The sequence below is a fragment of the Oxyura jamaicensis genome, chromosome 1, assembly GCF_011077185.1.
Source record: "Oxyura jamaicensis isolate SHBP4307 breed ruddy duck chromosome 1, BPBGC_Ojam_1.0, whole genome shotgun sequence".
NCBI classification, from domain to species: Eukaryota; Metazoa; Chordata; class Aves; order Anseriformes; family Anatidae; genus Oxyura; species Oxyura jamaicensis.
Genome location: NC_048893.1, coordinates 99995571 through 100023482, shown reverse-complemented (window position 1 = coordinate 100023482; position 27912 = coordinate 99995571). Strand labels below are relative to the sequence as shown.

Sequence of the window (27912 nt, the reverse complement as noted above, 5' to 3'; positions counted from 1 at the left end):
GTTCTGATCCTTGAAATTGAGTGACAAATACTACTCCACAAATTCCAGCCATGGGCTACATGTCCTTTATTTTTTTTTGTTGGAGGGAGGGAACAAGCTGGTATATTATAGGTATCACATTAACTCCTACCTCCTGATTACATTTTTATTATTATTATTTATGGTAAGATATGTATATTGGGGAAAAAAACATGTCAAAAGGAACCCCGGGAACATGATAATCTAAAATCTTTTACTGACTAAAGGAACCTGCTACCTTATAGCTCCAACTCCTAGATGTTACTCAGCTGAGAACATAAACAATAATACAGGGATTAATATGCCACCCACCAGTGTTGAGGATTAATATGGCAATGGTTTGGTTCCCACATACTGGCACAAACTAATTCTGCCTAGCAGGAGAACAGACCCTTTTCAGCTAATGTGCTCATCTATATTGCTTCAGGCTTTGCCCCCGTCTTGTGAGTACAGGAGTTGGGGCTCCTAATTATTTTACAGACATATTAGAAAAAAGGCCTTGAATTAGATCACTTTTTCTCATATTTAAAAATTATCTGTTTGTTTTTGAACACGTGTTGGAGGGATGTTAAAAAAATACACAAAATGTGGCCATGTTGCATTGCAAGATCCAGCTCTGCTATAGTCCAGGGAGAAATCCATGCACTAAAAAATCTCCTAAAACTTTGGGAAAGTATGGGTTATGGAGAAAAAGAAGGTAATGGCAGAGAAGGTATGTAGAGACTAGCCAAGAGCTGAGTCTTGGTGTAGATTAATCTGATGTGGCGTAGCTGGCCTGGTATTGTGTCCAAAATAAGTAGAATGCTTTGGATTTAGCTGGTCATAGAACCAATCCAGTTGCTACATTTTTATTGCTATAATTTAGATCCTTCTCTTTCAGATAGGGTCCTGCAGATGTCAGAGGCAATCCCATGCAGCCACAGAGAGGCTATGACAGGATCAGAGCTGAAGTGAGATTCAGAACGCACTGATTTCAGTTGCATTCTCCATCTTGGTTACAGTTCAAGGTTACAGTTTACCGACTGGATTCTCTGTTTTTTAGAAACAGGAAAATCAGAATTAACTCATACCTGAAAAGTAGCCACTGTTGCTTGCAAAATACTCACTGAAGCACAAGAGCAGCAGAGCAGGTGTTCACTGGGCTACCTGGATAAGGAGGTAATGGAGAGATGGGTGAGTGCAATTCTGATTAAAAAAAAAAAAAAAAAAAGGGCAGAAGACAGGTTCATAAACTGCTATGAGACTTTTCTTCTCTAATTGGTTAGCAGGACAGATTTGTTTTTACTTTTACTAAGATCTGCTTCCTTGGGTTTGGTAATTCATTAGGTGTCTTCTTATTCATGGGATTTATTTTGCAGGAGAGCAAGAGTAGAAGGAACAAGATGATGTTATATAAGCTGGGAGAGAGCAAAATTTGCAGGGTTCCAGTGTTGTTGTTATTTTAATTATTCAAATAAACAAGAGACATAAATTATCTTGACAGTGCCTGCTGGCCACCTGCCTAGCCAAATGTTGGAGAAAATATGTATGGTATACAAGGAACAAATGTACTTGAAAGCAGTGTTATACTCTTCTAGTAAGCCTTACCTGCTATTAATGTGCAATTAGTAAAGAGATTTATTCCTGAACTATTGAGTGTGGATTTGAAATAGTAACCATACTATCTAAAAGGCAGTTCAGTGAATATTCTGAGAATAATTTCAGCCCTATTAAGAGCAGTGGGAATATTTCTTTTCTTCACTTACTGTTTTGAAAGAAGCAAAGTAAAATTAACTGTTCTTAGGCTTAGTCGGTTCAATGAAGCTTCATTGGAAATACTTCTATACTTAATAAACAAAATTGCTTCATTAGTGAAATGAAGTAATTCAGTCAAAAGCTAGCAATAGATTTTAACCTAGTAATTATGAGGTTATTACATATATTTCCTTTCATCACTTCACCATGTATGCTGGCTCGAGATAATGGCTTTGTTAATTCCAAAAAACTGCCACCCCCAGTCTCTTAAACCTTCCTTCTGGCTTGGATTAACCTTTTCGTCCCAATGGTGTCACTCATCCAATACTCTTTCACTGACTGGGGAAAGAGTCCTCAGTGTGCTCCTTCTCACCATCTTATCCTCTGAACAACTCCCTCTCACAGTTTACAAAACTGCCTTTTCATGCTAGAAAACTTGAGGATTTCTGCTCTACAGCTTAAACAACAGCAGCGTACGGTAAAACAACAGCATGACCTTCAGCCACAATAGGTTTCTATCGAGTGGAACAGCCTGACACATGGTGATGGTTTTCAACCAAATAGGTAGTGGCATGTCTTCTGAAAAGGGGGAAATCCTATATTTTTATAATGAATATCAATAAAGATCTTTTTTGTCTGCCTTAGCAATTCTGAAATGAGAAGAAAAATGAGGCTAGGGTGGAAAAGAGGAGAGAAGTTTTATGAGGAGATGCTTTAAAGACTTCAAATAATTTTATATTCATTAAATAGTAAAAATTTCTAATGTTAACTGTGAGCATATATTTATTATTACAAAAGTATGGCACCAAAAATAAGCTGAGGTAGTGTTAGAGTAAGCTGCCCTGAAGTAAATAGCTTTTGAACCTTTCTTTTTAAATATTAAATTCATCTCAGTTGTATTTGAAATTTTTAATGAGAGAGAAAAAAAATGTAGTCTATTCCAATCTTTTCCCCAGCTGAGCTACAAATTTGCTTACAACCCTGTTGTTATCATGAAGTTAATAATCCCAGTGACAACAGAAAGCAGTTGGAGTGTGTAAGACTTTTATTTCTGCTAGATTCAGAATCCCACTAATGACTTCTTTCAGCTCCTGTCTTTCCCTCTGTTCCTCTGGAGTAATGTCAAATGCATGCTACCTCTCAGGGTACATTAAGTGCAATGTGGGGTTCAAGATCATGTAGCATGCTGCCCAATGTCAAAGCTCTTTAGAAGAGGAGCTGTTGGAATTAAACTCTTACATTGTGTTGGTGGAATAAAAACAAAATCTAGGAAAAGACAGGAAGAACCTGGCCTCTTTCTTCCCAAGGGCTTTACAAGCTAGGTGTCTTCGTGCAGCAGCAGGATGCAGCAGGTACCTGACAGCAATGTGAGCAGGAGTCAGGGCTTCTGACTCAGAGGTCACTTCAGAGGACTCTCTGATCCCACTTGGCTCCACAACATGTTTGATCAAAACTGTTTCATGAAAACCCTTAAGTAAATTGGAAAATAAAAGAAACAGGCTGGAGCCAAGCTGACCTACTCCAATCACCAAGCAAACGATACATGTCTTGTGTTCAAAGGATTTTAATCCTTAAACCTGTAGATACTAACCCTTTCATACCACAAGGAAAGTGAGACTTTTGGCAATGAAGAAAAGTCAATACTCTTTCATGTATGTAATGGAAATACTTCAAAAAAAAAAAAAAAAAAAGGCACCCAAGAAAAACAATCTGAATTGTTCATGACTACAGCAGGTTTTATTTCCTCAATTAGAGGAAATTTTGTTATAAAGTTCAAGTGAATGTAGTCTTTGTCTCATTCAGAAGCTGTCTCAGCTGATAACACATTAAAATGAAAGATTTTTTTTCCTGTAATTTTGCCATGGTAAATACAGTAGTTAGGAGCAGATTAAAGGTACCTCCAGCCCAATATCTTGCCTCTGTCAGAGGCAAATTATGAATGCTTTGGGAAAGAGTTTAAGAAATCGGGAAGGTGTCAGGTAATATTTCCCCATTTATAGCATCCACATTCTGTAATCTGTCATAAGCATACAAGTAAACTGTATTTTGTGATTTGATGAACCAGAAGATTCAATTACATCACTATGTTTCATAGATATTCGTGGAACTTTCCTTTGTGATTTTTATCTCTTCTTTACTCATCTATAAAATAAGCAGATATTTTTTTTTAAAAAAAAAGCTACATCAATGAGTTCCATCATTTAATTGTAATCCAGCTAGTACTTGCTTTCACTGAGTGCCTTCTCAATTTCGTATTACAAACAGTGAATGGTTTTACTTCTCCATGTCATTCATAATTTTGTAGTCGTCATTTAATTATATTATTTTTATACTTAGGTTATATTTTATTATGCATGCTCTTTCATTTTTCTTATTTCTGATCTGTAGAGTCATAGTTGATTTAAAAACACTTCCATAGAAAAGAAAGCATGATTAACATCCTTTCCGCCTTTGAACTTTGAAATGGCATGACCAGGATTGCACGTGGCAGTCAATAAATTGGCACTGTCTTTGCTGAAAGCTATCTAGTCCTACAGGGAGACCAATCCATTGCAGAGAATGACTTCTCAGACTGCTGCCTAATTCAAGTACTAAAAATATATGGTGGGGGAAGAGATGAGGCAGCAGAGGAAGCAATTCCTTCAAATTTTTGTTTTGAATGCTTGATTTTAGAACCTTAGTAATGTACTTCTAACACAATTTTTTGGACTTACCTGAGGAGTCTGTGACTTGTTTTACAAGAGGCAAGCCAATTTACTGGAAGTGTAATAAAAGGACTTGTAATTAGATTTCAGAAAGCAATAATTCAGTTCAATTCAACAGAAGAATATGTTTTGATTTCAAGATTGACATCTGTGTTCTGGTTAGAACCTACATATCTCACAATTTATTCCGTTTTGCTGAAAATTATTTTCTCCAGAATTCTGGATATTTGTGTTGAATATAAACACTTATCTTGAACATATTCAAAAGGATAAGAAATAATAATATCAATTCCTTACTGATTCAGTATTTTATTCATCTTCCATGGTCAATATGAGGTCACAGCCTTTACTTAAATGCAGTTTGTTAAAACTATATTCTGCAGACAAGATTATTCATTCCTAGTGTGTTTATCTCTGATATCACCATTCTAGTATTTTAGTGCATGAGACAGTCATGAATATATCTTTCCTGTGCAGTGACTGAGAGAGGTGAGGATCTAGCTCACAGAGATCAAAGTTTAAAGTGTACGCTCACTTTGGGGCTCAACTTCAGATCTATCACTCTGAAGAGGTTCAGGGTACTTACAACTTCATATGTGAAAGCAACAAAATCATTGATTCTCTTTCAACCAAAGGGCTCAACCGTATTTTCACAGCCAGCGCAACCGCGCAACCTGAAAGAAGAAAGGCCCAGTTAAGCCCAGCCACCTGTCTGTCTAGTGCACACAGGAATTGTCAGGCATGTGCTGGCAGAGTGTCCAAGTCCTGGACATGGTATTCTTACCATCTTACATCCAGGACTCTGTTTCCTTTTTCCATTTTTTTTTTTTTTTTTTTTTTTTTTTTTGATCTTGCAGCTTTTATGGAACTGAAGAAAAGGGCTTACAAAAAAGCTTTCGAGTCCTTCCCAGAACAAGTGAGGTCACTAGCAAGAGAGCTTTGTGCTCTAAGAGGCTCAACTTTTTAGATATTTTAGTTAACTGGAATTGCATCTGCATTAGCAAGTTTTTGATTTCTTTAAACTGTTGTGGAATTGTATAAGCAAAGCAAATGAGAAATCCAATTATCAGTGAACCACCTTTCTGGATTCCATAAGGTGTTTTCTAAATGAATTCAACTAGAATAGCAAAAACAGTCAACCTTATTATTTAAAGTTCAGTAAAATTACATGCTACTGAAATACATTTTACAATGGAAAGTGAGAGAAAGCTTGAGTAGTAAGTAGTAGTAGCATTCTTATCAATGACAAATCATTAGAGCTTCTGATAATTATCTTTGTTGAACCCAATTTTTTGTAAGTAAAAAACCTCTCCTACTGTAGCATTTAATTCAAAACAGAGCTTCAAAATTTTCTGTTCTCTGTAGAAAAAATAGTGTTCTTGTACTTTTGTGGTATGAATTATGTAAATTTGAGGTTATATTTCTCTCCTCATGTTCTGTGTAAATTATCTAAATTTCAAGTTGTAATTAATACACATTACTACATTATATGTTGAAAGCATCCATAAATAATGAATATATTTTGGACCTCTCTTGTTTCACTTTAAGCATTTCACCCAAGACTTCAGAAATTCCGCAGGCCATTGCTTGTCTTTGCCAAGGAACAGTGCTTTTTTCATGTGAAAAAGTGTGTAATATTAATTGTAACATTCCTCTTTCAATTCGTTTGTTGCTGAATTTGATGATAGGAACAGTGATAGCCTCAGCAGAGCAATTGTTGATTTATTGGATTTAAGTCTGAACACGGACTTACTGTAAAGCATAAATGTTTTAATTGATTGTCATAGAATGATTTAGCCCATAGTAGTTTTCACAAATAAACTGAAGAGTCACCTAACTTTCACAGAGATTAACCATGAACTGACCCTGCTTGCTTTCAAACATTTATAATTAAATGTATCACCAGAAAAGAGGCAATGGCATGTGTGCTATAGCCTCTGCTACTGCAGGGGAAAAAAAAAAAAAAAAAAAAAGTGCTCATATGGGAAAGATCTTTCCCCCTTCTTCAGTTGTTTGGAACCCCCTCATTATCAGCTTTCACATAAGCATCGCCACAATAAGTGCAAAAACAACACACTGTGTTTTACATAACTCCGGGGTAGGGCTGTCTATTTTCCCACCAGAGAATTCCCCCAGCTCTTCTGCCCATCACATTGTCCTGCTGCTTCATTTGTGCTATTGTTTTTTCCTGTGGAGTGATACATTGCTATATCTTCTCTTGCTGCAGCTGAAGTAGAGCCATCCATCATCCCAATCACTGGAACTAAGGACATTATGGACTGGGAGTAAATTATGTAGCTTTGGGGATGAGAGAGGAAAAGAGCAAGAGTTGTTTTTTTTTTTTTTTTTTCCCCTCTCTCCCTGAAGCTGCTATTTTGCATTACTGTTTCCTTTTACATAATATTCCTGCCTTGCTTAGGATCATGATAAGGTAAATGCAGCAGAAATAGTTTCATTATTTCCAGAATGTAAATTTAATCAATACAAATGCAGTTAGCAAATCCATGGCTGACTTGACTGTTGCTTAGATCTGAATTTAAGTTTCATTTGTGGCTTTTCTTTCAACTTTAATGTAATGCAGATGCAGGCTTCACTAAAATAAATGTCCATTAAACCATAAAATAATGCTGTATAGGTGTTGAGTCCAATTTACTGTTACAGGCAAGTTCCTCTTCCTTTTCAGATAAAATAAGATCCAAGTGATGCTTCTGTTTTTAATTTTAAAGACTAGAGATTATTAAAACCTGAAACTTTGCCCTCAAACTAAGTCATATTTTGGCACGTAAAATTTAGTCTTAAATCTAACACATAAACTAAATCAGAGCCCAAAATCTCAGCAGTGTATCCTGTCCAACTAGGATGACTGAAAACAAAGATTAGGCCTGGTTTTCACTCTTCATTATTGTTTAGTATCTCTTTCTTGTGGAGCCTTATGATACCTCTAGTCTTTCGCTTAAAATTTCTGGCCATCCAAAAGTAGGGTATGTGAGGGCAACAAGTGGCCATTTGCCCGAGGTTGAGTAACCATTATGAGCAAATCAAGTACTTAGATATGTTCTTGTCTTCTGCCGAAAATATAACCTGGTTTAATTATGCAGGCTGAGATTAGGATTTAAATTAACAACAGCACCTCATGCTGCTTTGCTAGGCTGCACAGCCCCCTTGCCACCTTGTCATCTCTCTGATGGTAGCCCTGAAAAATACTTTTTACCCTTCAAAAATGTTCAAGGCCTTAAAGGCATTTTTCCAATTTAAATTAAGCTTCAAGCTTATGTCAATTAAGTTGCTCATAATGATCCAAGAGATCCAAGAACACTGAAATTTGATTTGGGTATTAAGGTACTGATTTTTACTTCTAGCAAGACCACACAAGACTTGATATCCAAGCTATGCTTCAGATTTCCTCTTGATGTTTAGGGCATATCTGAAATGACTGAGCAAAGGAATAAAGAAATGGCAGTTTAATGACAGAAGTGTCTGTTTTTTATAGTCTTGTCATGGAAACTATGTGTAAAAATAAATTTGAGCACGCTTTGTCATTATAGTTAGTAAAACAATCAAGGATGCTAATATCATCTCTGATAATTAATGGACAAGTTTTAATGGCACCATTGAATCAGAGAACGAGATATCCTTTCTAGTGTTTCAAAGTAGAATGAATTTGCTCTGCATTTGGTAAATTTAATATGAATATCAATTTCAAAATATACTCAAAGCACTACTTTTTAAGATCAACTTTCAGCTGCCCTTTTGCCCTTTTGGGGAAAGATGCTACAAGGTGGTGCCCAGACATCAGAAATTACTTAAGCTTAGATCAACCTGGCAAAGGCTTGACCAAAAATCACCCTCTCCCTTAAAGTCTGTTCTGTTGTGGTATAAAAGCTGAGGAACTGGGGACCCATGGGCTACTTGTCAATGACACCTCCATGCTGAAGCCATGGCGTAACATGAGAAATCTGTGAATCTTGTAACATTAAGTGCTAAGCACTGGCATATTTACCATATTTCTTTGTCTTTGCTGTTCCTTGGAGCTCTGTGCAGTATCTCAAATCAGCAATACCATGAAATTAGCATTATTTTTGGATTTAATTTGCTGGAGTATAAGTAAAACATATTGTACAATGTAATTTTATTTTAAAATTTTACTGTTGGACTAGGGTCTTTAGGTGGACATCTCTCTTGTTACATGCTCTGAAGTATTACAACCTTTCTGAAATTCACCCTGTTTGACAGGCCATGATGACTTACATTTGCTCCAGACAAGGAACGCTGTATATACACTCAGACCCTCAGAATAAGGCCTAATACCACTTTCATGTTCATAGCAGAAATGACAATAAGAATAAAACATTTCAACACTTAATAAAACTAAGTACATCTAATTTTGTGATGAATATTATGTTTTCTGCTGATTAATAAAGAAAATATGTTAAAATGAGACAGGAGAAGCATACTCTGTGTAAGTGCTAGGCTGGATGCAGTGTGGTGTCATCAGAGAGATTGGAAGTACATGTGAGATTATAATGTAAAATGACCAAGATCTTCACAAAGTGGCCATCAATATGTTTATTATACATGTGCATATGGCAGCCAAATTATATGCTGTCATTTCATGTCTAACAGATGACTTTGAGCCAAAAATATTTACTTTAAACCAAATTATTTAGAACTTGGTTTTGGTAACATGAATTCATGGCTATAAATTGTGGGCAGAAATCCCTAAAGCAATTTCATACACCCCACTAAACAATCATCAGACTGGTTTACTGCTGTTCTAGACTGGATTAGGGTAGTGTAAGCTGCCATGAAACCGATTTAATGTCACTCATCAGGTTCATTAGTGATCACATTTCCCTTTCAGTTGTCAAAGGTAGATAATTCCATTTTCCCACCCTGTTTCTTGATGTCAGAAGTGAAATTTGTTGTTTTCCTGAGATTACTGGCTCTTTATTTCCTTTCTTTACTTAATAAGTGTTTTTTTTTTTTCTTTTTCTTTTTTCTAACAGTGTTTGTTTGAATATTCATTTCTTTGCAGTATCTTGCAAATATACTTTGTACTGAAAATGGAATAATTACATCTATTTCTGTTCCAGCTATGCTGTTCTTGGACTCGTTCTGTTGCTGAGTTGACCTGACATATTCTTAGCTAAGTAAGGCATGTCATTAGCAATTCTAATGTGCTTCATTTGAAACCCACATGCAGAAGGAAAAAGTTTTAAAAATGTAAGGAAGAGTAAAATACTGATCCCTACAGGATAATCTCTTTCAAAACAGAGGGAACATCATCACAGTCTCTTTATTTTAGAAGTCATTTTGCTCAGAAGAACAAAAGGATTGGAAGAAAGAGGAGACATTTAGCCCCACTTCATTGTTTTCATGCTTATTTTTAATTATTTTAATCTCACTGTCCTAATTCTATACTCAGTATCCAATTATTGCTCTTTCTGGACTGGATTTATGTTCTCTCTGTTATGTTCTTTATCATAAGATGTATTGTAATTCTCATTTCCCCCTTAAAATCTTAGATTCTGGAGCCAGGTTTTTGTATGAAACACTCAGAAAACTTTTTTCTTTTTAATTTTTTATCCTTTTCTTTCTTACCCTTTTTTTCATTACTTACCTTCCTCCCTTCCTTCCTTCCTTTCTCTTTTCTCTCTCTCCTTCTTTCTTTCTGATTTTAAGTAACTTTACAGCTCTTAAATGTTGTGGGGAAAAGGCTTAAAAAGAGTATGAAGTTTTTTGCTTCCAGCACTAGAACTCAAGATTTGCAGTATTTAAAATATGATTTTAAATTCAAACCATAATTTTGGGGGCTTATTTCTGACACAATAAGCCTTAAAACCTCTTTGATACTTATCATCTTTCTATGGGATGCTATGAATGTTGAAATCTTGAAAACCCAGTATAAAAAAATACCTATGTTATGTTGTATACCTATGTGATGTTCTAATACACATTAGAAACTACCTATAGCATAATTCATAAATACTACAAGCCCCTAACTCTAGGCTGTAGTGATGCTTAATTAAAATAAGGTTTCATAAAACATATATCTTTGTGGCTAAGAAGTACCCTTTCAACTGAGTTTTTTTGCTTGTTTTTGATGTTTTTGTTGTTGTTTTTTTAATCTTTATTATGATCTAATAAACTTTATAAAGTAGGCTTCTTTGCTTCTCTGAAGGGACCATAAGTATATGCACCTCATGTACTTAAACGTATATATATTATTCCTGCTAAACATGATTCGTAACATAAGATGGACATGTAGAGTTACCTTTATTTTGCACATTGGAATCTGATTCTGAGGGGAAAAAAAAAAAAAAAAAAAAGTGGATTTTCCCCTGTGAAAGTGACCCAGTAGGAAGGGCATATTCCTTGCTCCAGTCTCTTCTTCATACTCTTATATCTGAAAGTTTACATTTGTCCCCAGTCTGTCTACATTTACATCTGCATGGTACGAATGGCAGAAAACTGAGAAGTAAAGGCATTTTTTTCAACACCTTGATAAATCAAAAGGCTTACAATGCAACTTTTTCTGTATCATTGAATTCAATCTGGCATCTGTAGTGCATGTCTCCTTCCACTCTGAAGGGCTGAAACATAGAAGTTATAATTATTAGTACCAAAAGCACAGGTTTTATTATGCCCTTTCTGATTACATGTGATTACATAAGCACAGAGGAGGAATGGGGAACACGAGGGATGATTTTGCATGACTTTTTGTTATCTCAGCTATAAGTTCCTAGAATCATTCAGGAAAAGAAAATGTTTATTCACATCTAAGAAGAGATTCTTATGGGGTGAGTAACTCTATGCTTTCTTCACATCTCCTGGCTGAAATCTGGGCCAACACAATGCCAGATAAAAGGGCAATCTTATTAATGTGTGGAAGAAGGAAAAAAGGGGAACACTTTGTATTGCCAAATCTTTCCAAAGTGTATAAAATATTTGATTCCACCACAAACTTGGGAAATCAGGTCTGCCACTGGCACAAAACTGAACCTTTTACTTATGTGAAATTCTAATGAGACTCCTTTGTGACAGAAGTGTTTATGTATTGACTGAAAATTTTTGTTTTCATCTCTTTTCTGAAGAATTCCACTTAGATAATCAACGTTTTAAGCCATACAAAGTAGGAAAGCATCCTCTGATAACGTTTGGCTAGCAGAAGAGAGTGAGAAGAACTTTTTCATGAGCATATGCTGGGGTAAATGAACATGTCTTCCTCTGTTGTATTTAATGTCTACATGGGGAGAACCTCTACTAGTAGAAGTTTTCATGCCCTTTTTTCTCCAAAAACATACAGCTGTGTTTAGAGTATGCACATCTTTATTTTGATCTCTGCTTACAGAAACCCTACTACTACACCTCCTGGTGCCTCTTAATCTTTAATGCTTCTGTCTTTAAATGGCTCCCCTTTGTGTCTTCTTTCCCCAGCCAGACAAGCACTTATTTTCCCAATTTAGATATGAGGAGCTGAGGTTAGATTTTCAGCATTCTTGGTTCCCAGGTACAAAAAAAGAACAGCCCAGAGGGAAGAATCCCAGGTTAGATGATTTTAGCTTAAATGCAAACAGAACAGATGAATGACATGGTACTGGGGGCATGTCTTTGCTTAGCCTCATTCCATCCAACAACTGTCCTCAATATATACTGCACAATTTCAGTGCTGGTTTAAAGCTCCCCAAAGTTCTCTACAGTGAGTAGAAACTGATTCTTCATATAGGTCAATGATAGGCACTGGGCTACTGGAAAAGACTACAATGATAGGCACTGGGCTACTGGAAAAGACTACAGAAGAATGTAGAGATGTCCTTCATCTCAGATCACCTGAGATGACATCCTATTTCATCTATCAGATGAAAGAGAGTGTCTCAGGAACTGCATCTGGCTACTGCTGTCACTGCAGTGAGGCTAGGGATGAAGCGTGCAGGCAGGGATCGTGGTACTTCAGTGGGCTGCCTCCCTGGCAGCACAGATCCTCTCTTCATCAGCTGTTGCTTCTTGCCTGGTTATTCATGGCCTTGCAGTGTAGATGGTGGGGCAATAACTGCTCTCCTTCTGGAGAGCAGTTTGCTTGTCCTAAGCATCTGTCTATTTTGCCTTTCCCAGAGCTGGCTTGAACAGATTAAATGGGATGCATTGGGATCACATGGAACAATTCCCATATTCATTATAGTATCTCTGGGACAACTCCAGCCATTGTTTCAAGGCAACTTCATATTAGGAGACAGTTAATGTGTTTTAGCTCTTTTTCATACGATTTAGCAGCCAGGCGTAAGAAAAACAAATCAGACATGCCATCAGCCAGTTCACTGAATGCCAGAGTTTGGAAATATTGGCTCTACAGCCCCTTGTCTTTCACACACCCATCTCACAGATTCAGTGAGGTGAGCCCCCCTCTCTCACTCTCTGGAGAGAACTGCAGCCCCTGCTCCCCAGGCTGAAAAGGCCAGCAAGACAAGAGTGCCCTGGCCCAGACTGATGCCCCAGGGCTCTGTGTTGCTGCAGGTGAACTCAGACCACGTTTCCAGGTTTAGAGGTCCATGCCTTGATGTTCTCACAGGGAAAATGTAAGTATTTGTATTAGGTCATGTAATTTTGTATTGATGTGTTGTGCAATTTACAGATAGTAATTTCTATTAATTTCTGGCTGGTATGACGTCCAGCACTGTCTGGATGTTATTATCCATACAATGGTAGAACTGAAGAGGACTTGGGAGCCTAGTACTCAGCTGGGACGAATCAGCACTGCTGTGTTTATGTCAGTGAAGAGATATTGTTTTACCATAGCTACAACACATCCCTTTCTGAGCATGTTTGCTATTGTTAATACTCACCTCGATGATAACTAGATAACTGTGCAGTTACGCACAAAATTTCTCGCTTGCATTTTTTATAGTCTTTCCCCTTCCCACCTCCTACCTCCTCTGCTTGGCCACAATTATTTATACAGCTTGGTATTGCTTTTCATTAAATATATCTTTCCCAAATGTCAGTTTAGGTTTACCTGAATTTTATGGGACTGTCTTGGAAATGTTGAATAAAATTCTGACTTTCATCTCTTGTCTAGACTTCTGCTAAACCTCCGGGGCATTGTGGATGACAAGTGACAGCTTTAAAGATGAACTTTTTCTAAAAAGTGTTTTTAATCCTCCTAAGGAAACCTTTCTGAAGAAAATGAATCCAAAATGGTAATTTCCTTAAATTGTTTGATTTAGAAGTTTTTCTTGTTTCCTGTTCTCTGCAGGAAAGGTTTTGCCTCACATATATATATATTTATATGTATATATATATTTATATATTTATATATATATATATATTCCCCTTATGTTTTCTTGCATATTTGACAGTAATATCATTGAAGTGTGTGAAGATGACTAACTGCTTAGAGGTATAACTACGTGCTCAGGGGCTGAAGTACATGTTGCTAGTAAGTTTGCATGTTTATTGACTTGATAGTAATTAATGGAATTAATTCTGCAAAGAAGCAGTTCATGCAGGGCAGGAAAGTCTTTGAGATGGCTCAGTTGCTGTTAACAATTTTGGAATGAAAATGCATGAAGTGCAACTGAACTCTCAGTTTGGCTGTTCTGCTTGTTATTTTAAAATACGTGTTTTCCAAAGTAATTTTTCTGTAAAAAAATAAAATTAAATTAAATTAAAAAATAGGCCATTCTGTAACAACCTGTGATGGAAAAGGAAGGTATATCATGACAAATTCAGGCTCCACAGGTACTTCCAATTTCTGTCTCTCTAGATCAGGTTAATGCAGATCAGCTCTAGATGGCCTGCTTTGCAGTAACTGCAGGATTTCTGTGGTGTCCCTGCTTGCCTTGATGGCAGTGGTTCCCACTGTGCTTCTTTTGCAGGCAGTGGCTACCCAGAAGAAGTGGTAGGATGCTGGTATTCAAAACAAAGTGGTTGCATGGCATGCTGCTGCACAAAGGGCACCCATCTGAGAAGGGATGAGCTCTGTGCTGATTTTTACTTGCTGGTGTATGATACAGCTCCCCAGCTGCTTGATAGTGCTTAGCACTGCTCAGCTCTCTTTAAAAACAAGCCTAGGAAAAATACAGGGATTTATTCCACTCCTCCCACCCCATTCCCCAGATAAAATGCTTCATTTGAAAAGTTCCCTAGGTTTGTCAGCAAAGGTACTCTATACTAGTATAAAGAATATTGTATATAGTATAAAAAAATACAATGTCCACTGTGTACACATTTAGCAGGGACTTGCTGGACATCAGCTGGTAAAAATCTCTCAAGATTGCTTTTCGACTGTGTGCATCCTTGAGACTCTCACAGCTCATATTTTTTCCAGGCAGAAATAAATGCACACAAAACACGGGCATGCACTATGAATCTGATGTGTTCAGGATGTGTCAAAACTTCTGCACAAGCTACACAGATGACAAAAGCATGTGTAGCAAGTCAGATACGTTCTGGACATACTGAATTTACTGTGAATACACGAATTGTCTCCACAGTGCATGCAAAGACTGGATGATCTGTCACAGATGAGTCATGGTCACTACACGTGCACTGTGGCAGTGAGATCTGGATAGCTGTCAGCTCCCTCTGAGCTAGTGCTTCTGGGAACCATTGGTCTAAATAGATGGATGAAAAGTGTCACCAGGGTAGCAGAGGCCCAGAGCATGGGCTCAGAGGCTTACTAGAGCCACAGTAGGGACAAACAGAAATTTTCCTCTTCCTGAATTCCTCTTAAATATCCTACCACTGGGATTGTTCATGGGATACTTAATCCCATGATCTTTTTACCTGTATTCTGAACCGTTAAGTTCAAAAGTAAAGTAATGTGTACTGGGGAAAATGCCACTAAATTTGTCATAAGATACATCCAGAGTCAGCAGCTCCTGACGATAGGTGGTGATTAACTGGAATGGGAGCATTCATGAATCCTGCAAGGGAGTCTTTTTATGCTGGACATGAAGGGAAAAACCCCAAAGAATCAGGTGTTCTTGTTAAAGAAATGGTGCCTTCTTCCCATCCTACTGCTGAAAAAGTTAAGGAATTACCAGAAATTATTAGTTATGGTATTTATATTCTTCAATTGTGATAATGCCTACAGCAGATACCTGTCATTGTTGGACCTATTCAGACAGGTCTTTTTGTACATCTTGTGTATGTTCAATTAACTTACATTGATTGACAATGACTCTCCAAGTCTGTTTTCTGTTTGGGAGTGTGACATGTGTTGCTTCGTGTTCACCATATAGGTGTCTACCTATAACCAAGGCCTACTGATTTGGGTGGAGTGTTTCATAGTTGTTTCAAATCTCCATTTGTAATTGCTTTGAGATGAAAGCAAAACAGTCCCATCAAGTTAAAATATTTTAATAGCATATTTAACACTGCATTTTAAACTTCATTCCTACATGGAGACAGTGTGGTGGCAAGAGTGAGCCCTTCAGAGTTCACTGATTCTCCAGAAGGGAGATCATAAACTGCATACCAATGCAAACAAAATAAATTGATATATCAACCTCCGTTTAAATTACTTTTAAAACATAAGCATTGAGGGGATAAGGCATAGATTGAAATAGGTCCCTGACTCAGAAATGGCCAACCCGTCAGAAGGCAGAATACTGAAAAGGTCATCTTGAAATGGCATAGGACTGTATTTCATAAAATACAGGCATTACATTTCTGGAACCTCATTTGTGTGACAAAAACTGTGACAGGAACAGAGGTTGGCACAAAATCAATATACTCAGGCTGGGACTGTAATAAATAATAAAAATGAGGAACAGCATAAATTTTAACCAGTTTTCATTACAAGTTAAAGCCAGAGTGATTTCCTATGTGATCTCCTGAAGCTGCGCAATTTCCAAAGATGCATCAGCAAAGGTATATTTTTCATTTTGGATGAAAGGTGCTAAGACAAGTATCAAAGAGAAGGAAAGAAACTGAGGGAAAGAGAAAAAGGGCTGTTCATCACCTTCATTGCACTTGGGTGATGCCATTTGGAAGGGAGGTTGGAGGAAGGGGCAGGAGACAGGTTGGGGCCTGCCATGCCCCATCATGGCCCCGCACTCCCCTGGGGCTGAGGCGGCTCAGCTCTTTAGGTGTTATTCAGTCTCAAAAAGTGTGTTTTATACAGTGCTGAGCAACTTCTCACCCCTGAGCACAAGCCAGTTTCATGTCTTGCAGAGCTTGCTCAACACTGAGGTCCTGACACCTTCATTTTCCAGTCAAATGTACCAGTAACATCAATTAGCAAGCATAATCCTCTTGTGTGAATCTGTCACTGTCCTTTAAAATGTAAGCTGCGCTGCTGCTACAAAATGATGAATGCATTAGTTCCAATTTTATCAACCCAAATGGATGCAAGCACTTCGGTCTGGCTCAGCCCGTGGTGGTGATTTTCTCTCTGAGACCTCCTTGGGCAAGAGGAGTGACTCAGCTCTCCTGGTTCGCCTCCCCCATGGTGGCAGGGAAAGCTGAGCCCAGGCCTCCACAATAGGCCTCCGCTGAGACTGACAACTTCCTGCAACTGCGGGTTAACCTTGTTATGACAGCACAGCTGCAGTTACCGTTGTACGCGATAGCACGCTCTTCCCAAAGTAATAGCAGCTCTCAGAATCACAAATTGCAGCCAGTGTTTCATCTCTTGTGTTGTTATTTAGCCACAAATGACTCTGACATCAGTTTCTAATGGCACAGACGTGCTTTTTTTTTTTTTTTTCAGTTTTCTCCTGAATGAAAGGTTAGCAGGGAACAGTGCCTGCTATAGTGGTTCTATTTCATGATTTTATAGTGAAAAATATGAACCTGTGTCCACTTCCATGTTCCCATTTGGCAAAGGCTTTGTTACTGGAACACCTTTCCACCATCCTATCAAGAGTAATAGTAATCAGATGTATCCATACATCACTGTACATTGCATATAGTTCTGCCTGGAAAAAAAAAAAAAAAGGTGTCTTAATGCAAATATTATGTTGAAATCATGTTTTTATTTGTAGTGTACAACATTCTTTTATTTTTTATTAGTTGAGAATTTTATTTATTTATTTTTGTTGTAGAAAGACTGATAGAATCTGTGGACAAAGTAGTTTTTATTTCTGTCAAAATATTTCAGGTAGAGGTCATGTTTAATTAGCTTCTCGTTTCTCAAATACCCCTTTAATATTTTCCTTCTGTCACATTCTAACACATGTCAAACAAAACTCAGTTCTCAAGGCTGGCTCTGTGACCGTTGACCATTTTTTTCAGTGTTTGCAAACCACAACATTCTCTCTTTACCTTCTGGATAATTCACCAGGTAAATATACTTTTTGGATAAACATCCTTCTACCTTATAGATAACCATTATATGAATGTTCATTACTCAAATTGCCCAAATGTCTATGCTACAATCTAATGCACAAAAATCCGATAATATCCGAGTGCTTCAGAACTAGCTATTATTAGACAGAAATAATTTTTTGAGTGGATATTTTTAGTGTTGACAAATGTAGAGTGTAGCATTATTAAATTTCTTTAGTTGCACTGTGTGTCTCAGGAATGTGCCAAACCCAGTACAGCTTTTAATTGCTTCATTCTCTACTCAGTAATTTTCCTGCTGTTATTAACATGTGCTGCTCAGCAATCACTCCGAGCCAAGGCATTTGTCGGAGATTTCTTTTGTGTAGTGTTTGTGTTCTGCCTCTCAGCTCTCTATAACAGTTCTGCACATGAAACTGCTCTACTCCATAACTGATTCCAACTGGCACTTACAAGAACTCAGAGAAAATATATTTCTTCATAAAGCAGGCCTTATAGCTGTAGCTGGGTAGAAGAATTAGTATGGGTTATATTTCTTAGATGGCAATGCAAAAAAAGCTGAAAAGATTTGGAAGATCTATCAGCACTTTGCAGACATATGGTTTTCAGTCTTGTAGGGAGGGAGAAAAGCAAATAGGGGAATACCAGCATCAAGCACCTGCAGGCACTAAACCTGGGTTCGAGAATCCTCTGTCTTATGCAGTCTTATTCATTCTATGGGTATCTATCTATCTCAAGTAGAGATGTAATCATTTTATCTGTGAAAAATGCATGCAAATATGGGTAAATAATGAATTATTTTTATATTAATTTAATATTTTTATATGATAGATATTGGATTCATCAAATTTCAAGCAATGTTCTATAGCGATAATTTATTGGAAGATGCAAATCTATACACTCTGCTGACATGAAATGTAAACCATGTAGGAATATAATGACTAAGACAAATTTACAAATATATTCGAACAGTGGATGTACAAATTCTTTTTTTTTTTTTTTTTTTTCTGAATTTCAAAGTTAGTAAAATGGGACAGTGATGCCTACCAAGGTGAATTGACTTACTCAGCTGACAACATGCTCTCACTGTTGTAGAGATTGTATTTAATCCAGAATGTCATCATTCTGGGGTTGTGATACAGGACAATTTCAGCAAAATGTCAGCAACCAGTGTGCAACCAGCAACACTGTGGAAGGACCCTGGCTAACTGTCTCTGAAGGCAACTGCAAAGTAAGTGGCTTGCAAGTTACCAGATTCACGTTGAAGGGAGGAAAGTTTAGTTTCTTTCCTTGAGATTTCTTTCCTTGAGACAATCAAAGCAAGACAAAATGTAAATGAGAGAGCTTAGGCATTTTGGAGAGGTCCTTCAGAAATACATACTGCAATAGCAATGTCTTCCTTAATTAATTATGCAGTCTGAATCTTTTCCATTAAGCATTTGGCAAAAGTATTACCCTCTAGCTCTCCCTACTGGATTATTATTACATAATTTCTGTATTTAATGTGTGTGATATATCTCTGTGTTAAACAACTCATTAAACAATAACCCAAACATCTCACTATATGGTATTGATGCTTCATATTTGATGTGTATTCTGACAGATATGGCCATGGCTTGTTTCTTTATTTTGTTTTGCTTATTTTGTGAAAAGATACTATTTCTTCTGCTGCAGTTTACAGAGAGTCATTCTAGAGCATGAGGCTGTTTCTCATAGATGAGACTTCCAAAAACACCTAGGTGATTTTTAAGAATTTAAGGTGATTTTTCAACTGTGATTTAGATTCTTAGATGCCTAAATATCAATGTCTTTCACTGAAATTTAGTTGTCCGTCTGAAAAATCTTTTAGTAGCATTTAATTACATGCTGTTCTAATTGAATTGATTTTTGAAAGCTAAGGGAAAGACTAGTCTATTTGGATTTCATGTTTCTGCAATACCCAGTTGAGGTTCTTTGCCCTTTCCAGGGGAAAATATCCATCATGGATATTTTAGGTGAGTTAAAACATGAATAGATTATATCTCATCTGTCTCTCCCTGTATGTCTGACGTATCAGGACTCAGCTAAGAGAAGGCAGGGTCCTCACTGATTAAAATTTTATTAAAATATGTTTACCGACATTTTGCAATGAACAGTTTTTTGTTGATGGTAAAAAGATGGCCCATTTAACTCATTATGCCAAACTGTAGCTTTTATCCACATGATAGAGCTTGTAATATCAGAAAATGTAATGTTTCTTCTGAGATATGACACCTACTAAGAAAGTTTGGAAAGTATGTAGCCACACTACCACAATAAATGTGGTAATTTGTTTATCAAATAATTTGGGAGAACTTTACTGTTTTTGCTTAATTGTTGCTTCATGGCAAAATCTATAAAACAAAAGGTTTTGTATGTACCTATGGTCTGTACTAAACGTGAACTGACGGTAATTTTACTATCACTGTAAAATCCATATGCTGAAAATTGACGAAACTAAATGATATATATATATCACTATATATATATGTATATATATAGTATATATGTGTGTGTGTATATATATGTGTGTGTGTATATATATATATATATATAGCTAAATTTGAAAAGGACCAGAGACTGATCCCTATGCTGAAGGCAAGAAGCACTGACTGTCTGAAATCTTTAAGGATATGGCAGGCTTGACCTCAGCAATTTGTTGGCAAGGACCAAAGCAAACTAAGGGAATGAGATAATGATTAAGCACAAGATCAGGGGACCAGTGGTCAGATTTGTTCTTTACTCTCTGTCCAGCCCCCCACCTCCCTTTATTTTTTTTTAAAGGACACTAGATATTCCCTGGGATGCCTAGCAGATTAAACCTTTAAATCTACAACATCAGATAACTTAGACCCTTATTTAGTCCTGGCTCCTGGTCACCTTATTATGCAGAAAGTTAAGCTCCTTAGCTGTCTTTTTCAGCAAATCATCTAGTTCTTTTGGGGAGGACAACATGATACAGCTCTGGGAAATGATCCTGGAACCACATCTGTACCATATGGATGCAACTGCAGCAGGTTTGACTTGCTCAACTCTCTGCACACCTCCAACACAATTCCTGCACTCTTTGCATCCTTACCTACACCTTTGTATCCTCATGCTACACCCTAATCCAAGCATTATGCAGTCTTGAAACCTTATTATAGAAAGATACAGCAGCACAGCCTGTGTTCTGAATTAAACCCTATATGAAATAATAATCCTATTCAGAGTGGACGTAGACCTTTCATCGAAGAGAGAGAAGGTCCTTTGCTGGGTTGGCATGGGCTTCTCTTTACCACTGCTCATGGGGACCAAGAGTTTTGGAGGAGACTGTATTCTTTCGAAGCTATTAGTGTAACCGTAGGAAATGCAAGGTAGAAACTAAGGCTTTAGGTGGGATGAATTTCTGAATGGCCTGTTTATTCATGAGCAGCACAAGGGCACTTATAGTTTGGGCACTTTAGATTAGTACCAAAAGATACATTTCCTGATTCTGGGCCAGTATGAAATTTCAGGTGAAACTAAATTTCCATTAAATTGAAGTTTTATCCAATATAATTAAACATTAACCTCAAAGCATTTTAGCAGTGACACTGCTGAAAAATACCTGGACCTATAAATCATTCTGTACAGAGAGTCTATTTCATTTCTCTTTTTTTTTGTTTTACCACTTGAAATTCACCTTTTAGTGATGTAGGAATTTTTATGAAAGATAAAACAATGGATTATATGAAAGAAAAAGTTGTTTTGATTTCACCTACAAGTTTTTGAAAGATGTTTGATTGTACTATAATATTGTCTTGAAGTACAAACTCTTCATTTCAGAACTGCTTCTCAGCAGCCAGCAATTGAAAAAGGATGTCATTTGTAAAGGAGCTCAACGTGAGCTCCCAAAGCTATGCATTGGCAAGAAATGGCTAAGGTGATATGCGCTGCACAAGGAGGAGAGCTACAAGCAGGAAGAAGTACTGACTTTTACCTCTGTAGCTGAAAAATATTAACTTGACTGCATCTACCTACAGGTTTGCTTCAACGGGAACAAGATATTAAAAAACTAAGGGAGATAAGGGAGAAAGCATAGAAAACTAAGTACTGAGTTAAAAATTCCATATATTTTAAGAGAGACATATAAACATGACTTGTTTAATTTGTGGAAAAGCAGTTTGAGAGATGACTTTGATTATATTGATAATCTCTCCCAGTGGAAAAATGTCTAGGTACTAACTGCTCCGCAATATAATGGCGGAAAAACAGAGCCAGTATGTGTGACATACAGCTGCAAGAATTCACATGAGAAATAACAGTTTTGATACAAAGGTGATTAACAACTGTAATAAACCACCAGCATAAGTGATAGATTTTCCATTTATTGATATTCACGTTAGTCCCTAAAAAAAAAAAAAAAAAAAAAAAAAAGGAGACTACTTAAAAAGACTACTTGGCTTTAAGGTATTCCTAAGCAGAGCTCAGCATTAGTCTGCTGTACACTCATATATCTGCTATACTGCTTCTGTGCTAGTTTGTTTCACAACTGTAATGGGTCCAGTCCATTAATATAATACTTATATGCTGTAGTCATATGTTTGAGAGAGAATCCTGCCTGAAGAGATGAGCAAATGTATGAAACCATCTGTCAAGGCAGGAAACTGAAATTTAAATGGATGTGTAAATTTCTACTCCTCCAGAATAATAACCTACAAAAACTTTCAGCTAATCACTACACAGATGAATCCATATATATATGTAGCTACTACAAAAAGATCTTAATTGGTACTTGATGCTGAGCTTGTACCTTCTTTTAGAAGTGTTTTAAGGTTGTGTCTAACATGGTTGTTTTCAAATTGGGCAAGGCTCCTAGGATCCAAGGAAATTCCATCTGGTCTCTATTCTTTCTGTACTACCCCTTTCCCTCTCCTTTTTCCTTTCATCAGAAATGCTTTCCTCTTTCACAGTCACAAGAGAATATGACATTTACTGTGACCCAATCAGGATAAAGATACAGAAAGCAAACAGGGCACCTGTGACCTTAAGTAAGGGCTACTTGCTGGGTAGGACTGGAGAGAAGAGCACCAATTTCATTGCTGCTCATCTTCTGCCTTTTTTTTTTTTTTTTAATTACAACCATGAACGTCTAGATGAATGTGAATAAAATGAAGCAATATGTTGAGCTGAAAAGAGCAAAGACACCCCAACTTTATATTAATATCAAGAGTCTCTTACAGAATTTATGGCTTATTGAATAGACCTCCCTAAGCCTATAAACATCTCACCTGACATAGAATTATAGTGTTTAAAAACAAAACCGTACACCTGCAAGAAATTGATGAATGGAAGGACACATCCATGGAGCACTTTATCAACTGCCTGCCACTTTCAGTATAGCAACCAGTAAAGTCTCACTCATTTTGACAAGGAAAGAATCATTAAAAATATATGCATCTGGTGGAGAAACTGGGCTAAAGATGGTCTACTAATGGCACCATATATCAGTATGTGACCTGGTGTGGAAAAAAAACCTGCAGAAAACACCACTTTAAGCATATTTATAGGAATGAAAAAAACTGTGTTATATCTTCAGATATCCTAGAAACATGTCTTAAAAACATTTTAGATTGCCTATTAAAGGGAAATAGTATTTTTAATAATATAATGTAAAAGCAAGCACAGCTAAAGTGGCTAAAGTGAACTTGAATTAAAAAAATATTCTGCACAATAAGCCATATAACAACTGAATAATCATATAGCTGACAATTTGTTGTCACACTTATGATGAATATATCCTGCTGTTTAGATTAATCTATTTTATGATCCTTGTATACATTTTATGTAAAACCCACTAGCATGATACTCACATGTATTTCATTTAAAGCCTTCTAATTGACACTTTTTTTGTCTTCTTCCACAAGCAAGATCTGGAAATAAAATATCTTCTGCCTGCTGGTTCATCTTTGATCCATGATCCTCTCCTGTTGAGCGGATTTGGGCTGCAGCAAATAGAAATAGCATTCTGTGTGGGCTGTGACTAAACTCATTTCAGCACATTTGGGGAGTGCTAAACGAGTCAGCCCTCATTTGCTGTTTCTGACTGGAGTCAGGAAAAGTGAGACAATGAAGAGCAAGAACAAAATATCCCTAAAACACATACATGAAACATTCCCCCCCACCTACCTCCTCCCATGGCTTACTGACAGAAGTAATGTATCAAATGTATTTAATGATATAATTTATTAATACTTGTAACTTCAGCAAGTTCAAACAATATGCTTTTCACACAATGAAGCAATGGTAGCACATATATATGTGGGTATACACTTGTTCTGAGCACAGATAGAAAATATACAATGAATACTTTCACCCAAACCAATTGTCTTCTAGAAGGAAAATGTGCTGTCAGCCAAGAACCATATACATGATAGACAGTTGTTTCACAGGAGGGATGCTTATAACACATCTGTACAAGAGAATGGGACTTACTGGGCACGTTTCTTCAAGCTGTGCTTTTCTGTTGTTCCCCATTTTTCTTGTCTCCCTTTTAATACACTGAAGATGGCTAGGAGGAGCACTTCTGCCGCCTGCTCTCTTTTACCAGGAGTTTTGCAATTGTTGTTTCTCTTGAAGTTCTAAGAATTGGAAGGCCTATGACCATGATAAGATTTCAGCGTCCATTTTAGGAAGAAAAGATGTTTCTAAGTGATGTGGCTGAAAAACAAAACAAACAAACATGAAAATACACACACACAAAAACATTTCAAAATAAGATCCATCTGGCTTTAAAACTGATCAGAGTAAAGAAAATGCAGTTCAGAAATTATTTTGAAGTCATGGGTGAACATCAACCAGATGAATTTTGAAGGGGAAGAAAGAATAATGGGGGATTTGATTCACGATTTTAACACATTGATGTTTTTTAAGTCTACAGAAAGAGAAGAGACAGAAGAAAATACCAGAAAAGGCACTAAAGATGAGGTGAACATATGGAAAACTGAATGGCAGAGAGGGACTATTAGTGAGTATAGGGTACAAAAATGTTTTTACATTTTTTTTTCCCATGTCAATCACTTTGATTGTTATTCTAGATTTTAGTATCCTTAAAATTAAAAAAGAGTACATAAGTTCCCAACAAAACATTGAAAGAATTGGAGAAGTAGGATGAGAGAAAGGAATAAATCATAGTAAGGCTTTTTGTCAAGTATGTACTCTGCCACAGGAAAAAATACAAAATAAATTTGAAATTGTTCTGAAAGAAATGCAAGGTACTTTTATTCTACTCATTTTTCCATTTAATAGTTTGAGAGAGGACAAGCTAAAGGCAAGGATTACATTCTTACGCCAGTCAGTGTTGTATTAGATTGAGGTAAACTTTTTTTTTTACAGGTTTGAAATGCCTTTCTTTCTGATATGAAATGCAAACTTGTATATATTCTCCTAGAGCAAAATGCACAGCTTTTCTGCCTCCCGCTGATAAATCAAGGCAAACAAACTATGGAATGGGACCACTCATTCTGCAAATCACGCATATGGCTCAGTGGATAGCATGGAAAAGGACCATCAAGGTGAGTTTGAAAAACCTTCTGGGTTGAGGGGGAAGTGCTGACATTCAGATAAACATGGTTTCATAGCTATACAAAAGTCTGACCTGCTGAATACCACAGGATCAGCAAAATATATGAGAAAAAGACTTTTCTTACATTAATTTATGTTGTGTTCTTTGTTCATTGCTTGCTGCAGAGTTGCGTAGTTGAGCACGTATACGTGGTAGATAAACTTAATTGAAGTATAGATTTAAAATAGCAGATTATAGTATACTATATTACAACTAGGGGAGGGAGTATTCTTTGTAACAGATAAATGTACTTTTATCTAAATAATTATTTTTAGTATGGACACCTGTGTCTGCTGTAGTCCTGTATTATAGCTGGGAAGGTTGTACTACATACCAGACTATTTATAGGCTGAGACGTTCTGTTCTCCATATACTCATTCTTCATTTCTACCTTCTGTAGTCTCAAGTCTTCCTCAAACAGATAGAAATATAGCTTTTTTTTTTTTTTTTTTTTTTTTTTTTGGTATTTGGCAGAAAATCAAAATCCGTGTTCCATGAATGGAGGAAATGCATGATTTTGATACTTATTTTTCTTTCCCATAATTGAAGGTACATTAGTATTGGTCAGGTGCATGAGGATTGGTCATGCAATTAAGACTTTATTCATAAATAGAGATTTCAAGTCTATTGCATAGGAGGGAAGCAGTAAGGAAGCCTGCTAACTAGCTTGTCTGATTACTAGCCTGTCTCTTTGTCATGCTCATAATCAGAACATAGTCATGGTTTTCTTTGACATTACTGGATCTAGAGAAAGAGTGTGAAAATTTGACATCATAGGCATGGTGTTCCCTCTCAGGTACACAATTAGTTGTATCTGGACAAGGACCTTTCATTTTTCTACTCCTTAGCCTGGCCTCCTAAACAAAGAGGGTTATGTTCTCACATTGTTGCTGTGTCTGCTCTCTTGCTTTTTTTTTCTTAACATTTGAATCCATGCACCACTTTTAACTATATGGGATGGAAAGGATGGAAAGGCAGAGGTTTTCCAAGATCATTTCATTTCTACTAGTTTCTTGACAACTGGTGATCGTTGGAGGGAAGATACTCAAATTATTACCTCTAACTGAGGCAATGTCTTAATAACTTGCCTGTCTGTCCATAGCTATCTGCAGAAAAATAATCTGCAGTGTGTTGCACCACATTTGCACAGTCCAGCTTGCAGAGGATATAAAAAAAAGCTGTGAGATGATACAGCCAAAGGACATAGAGAGACGAAGCAGCAAGAGCAATTTTCATGATGCTGAGTGCAAATATAAAGGAAATCAGTCTCCAGCCATTCTGCATCTTCACGATTCTGGGTCTGAAGCTCCAAAATATCAAAACGCACTTTATAGTCCCTCAGAAAGATGGTGAAGGAATTGGGAACTCAGGTATGGTTTTCCTCTATTCAACCAGCTGGAGACGCAGACCCAAGAAGAAGGAGATGAGTGGATCAGGTGAATGATTGGCCACATGGCTTGTACAATCCTCAGGATTTTGTGTTCTAAGATCTCTGATGTACCTTCAAAAGACTGGGCAAGTTGCCACTGTCCTTAGGGACAAAGGAACTGAGCAGAACTGGCAACTTTTTAAGGAGACTTTTTTGGAGCACAAAAGCTCTCCACTCGTGTGTAAGAAAACAAGTGGTGAAGACATAACAGAAAGCAGCGTGGACCTGTTAGTCAAACAGAGATGTGCGAAGGAAATGCACAAGCAGTGGAAGCAGGGACATGTGGCCTCAGAAGAGTACAGGGATGTCATCTGGATTTGTAGAGATGGGATGAGGAAAATCAAGGCACAGGGCATCCTTTCTCCATTATATAGAATTAAGAGAGAAACTATTTCATCAAATTTTCATTGAAGCATTTATCTAGGCTCTGAAGCTAAATGGTGTGAGGCAGACAGACAGCTTTTCACAGAAAACAAAAGGTAGATATTGAAACAGAGTTAATAATGTTCTACAACATGATCCAGCATTTTCTGAAGATCTTAACACTGTTGGTTACAGATTGAGTACAGTGGTTCCTAGGATCTACAGATAGTAACATACTGGCTCATAAAGTCTCTACAAAGTCTCAGTAGACTTTTTATCAACAGTAGTTATAAGACTTTATTGATAATATTAACAAAAATTTGGGTATACATGGGTCAATTCTTACTTGGCAATGCAGTGGTGTCTGTGGATGTCTGTTATAAGATTAAGAATCTGAAGGGCACTCTCTGCATCAGAATATTGGGTAAGGAAGGTGACACTGAGTTAATAACTCTTCTCAGTTTGTGATGAAGATTATTAAAAATAAAGGGGAAGGTGGAAAGACAGAGACAGTTTAATCTGAAGTATTAAGGGGGAAGGAAAATGTGTTTACCACCTGTGGTTCAGGGTAGGGAAGCACACTCAGAGATAGCTGAGAGCATGAGATTAGTGAATGCAGTGATATCTAGGGAATTTTAATTTGTATAATTTATTCAGTCATTAATAAGGAGGACTAGAGTTTTATGTAGAACTCATTTTTATATCTGTATGTGTTACAGGCAACTCTGCAAGGAAAATATTCAGACTGAATTTTATTAACTAAAATGGATATG

At 36.9% G+C, this 27912-nt stretch overlaps 2 long non-coding RNA genes across 3 annotated transcripts; one reads left to right on the top strand and one right to left on the bottom strand.

The window, feature by feature from the left end:
* The first annotated feature begins 33 nt into the window (after nt 1-33).
* On the top strand, nt 34-27912 carry LOC118160569. Of its 2 annotated transcripts, XR_004747580.1 has the most exons (7): nt 34-1191; nt 13531-13651; nt 17694-17742; nt 18887-18975; nt 19639-19738; nt 25119-25297; nt 27859-27912. It is a non-coding gene; the product is annotated as an uncharacterized LOC118160569 (long non-coding RNA). The 2 variants fall into 2 exon arrangements; XR_004747579.1 differs by having other exon boundaries at nt 17694-19738.
* Nucleotides 20975-25255, bottom strand: LOC118160572. The gene is made up of 3 exons (XR_004747583.1): nt 25117-25255; nt 22422-22423; nt 20975-21014 (listed from the first exon to the last, which is right to left on the bottom strand). It is a non-coding gene; the product is annotated as an uncharacterized LOC118160572 (long non-coding RNA).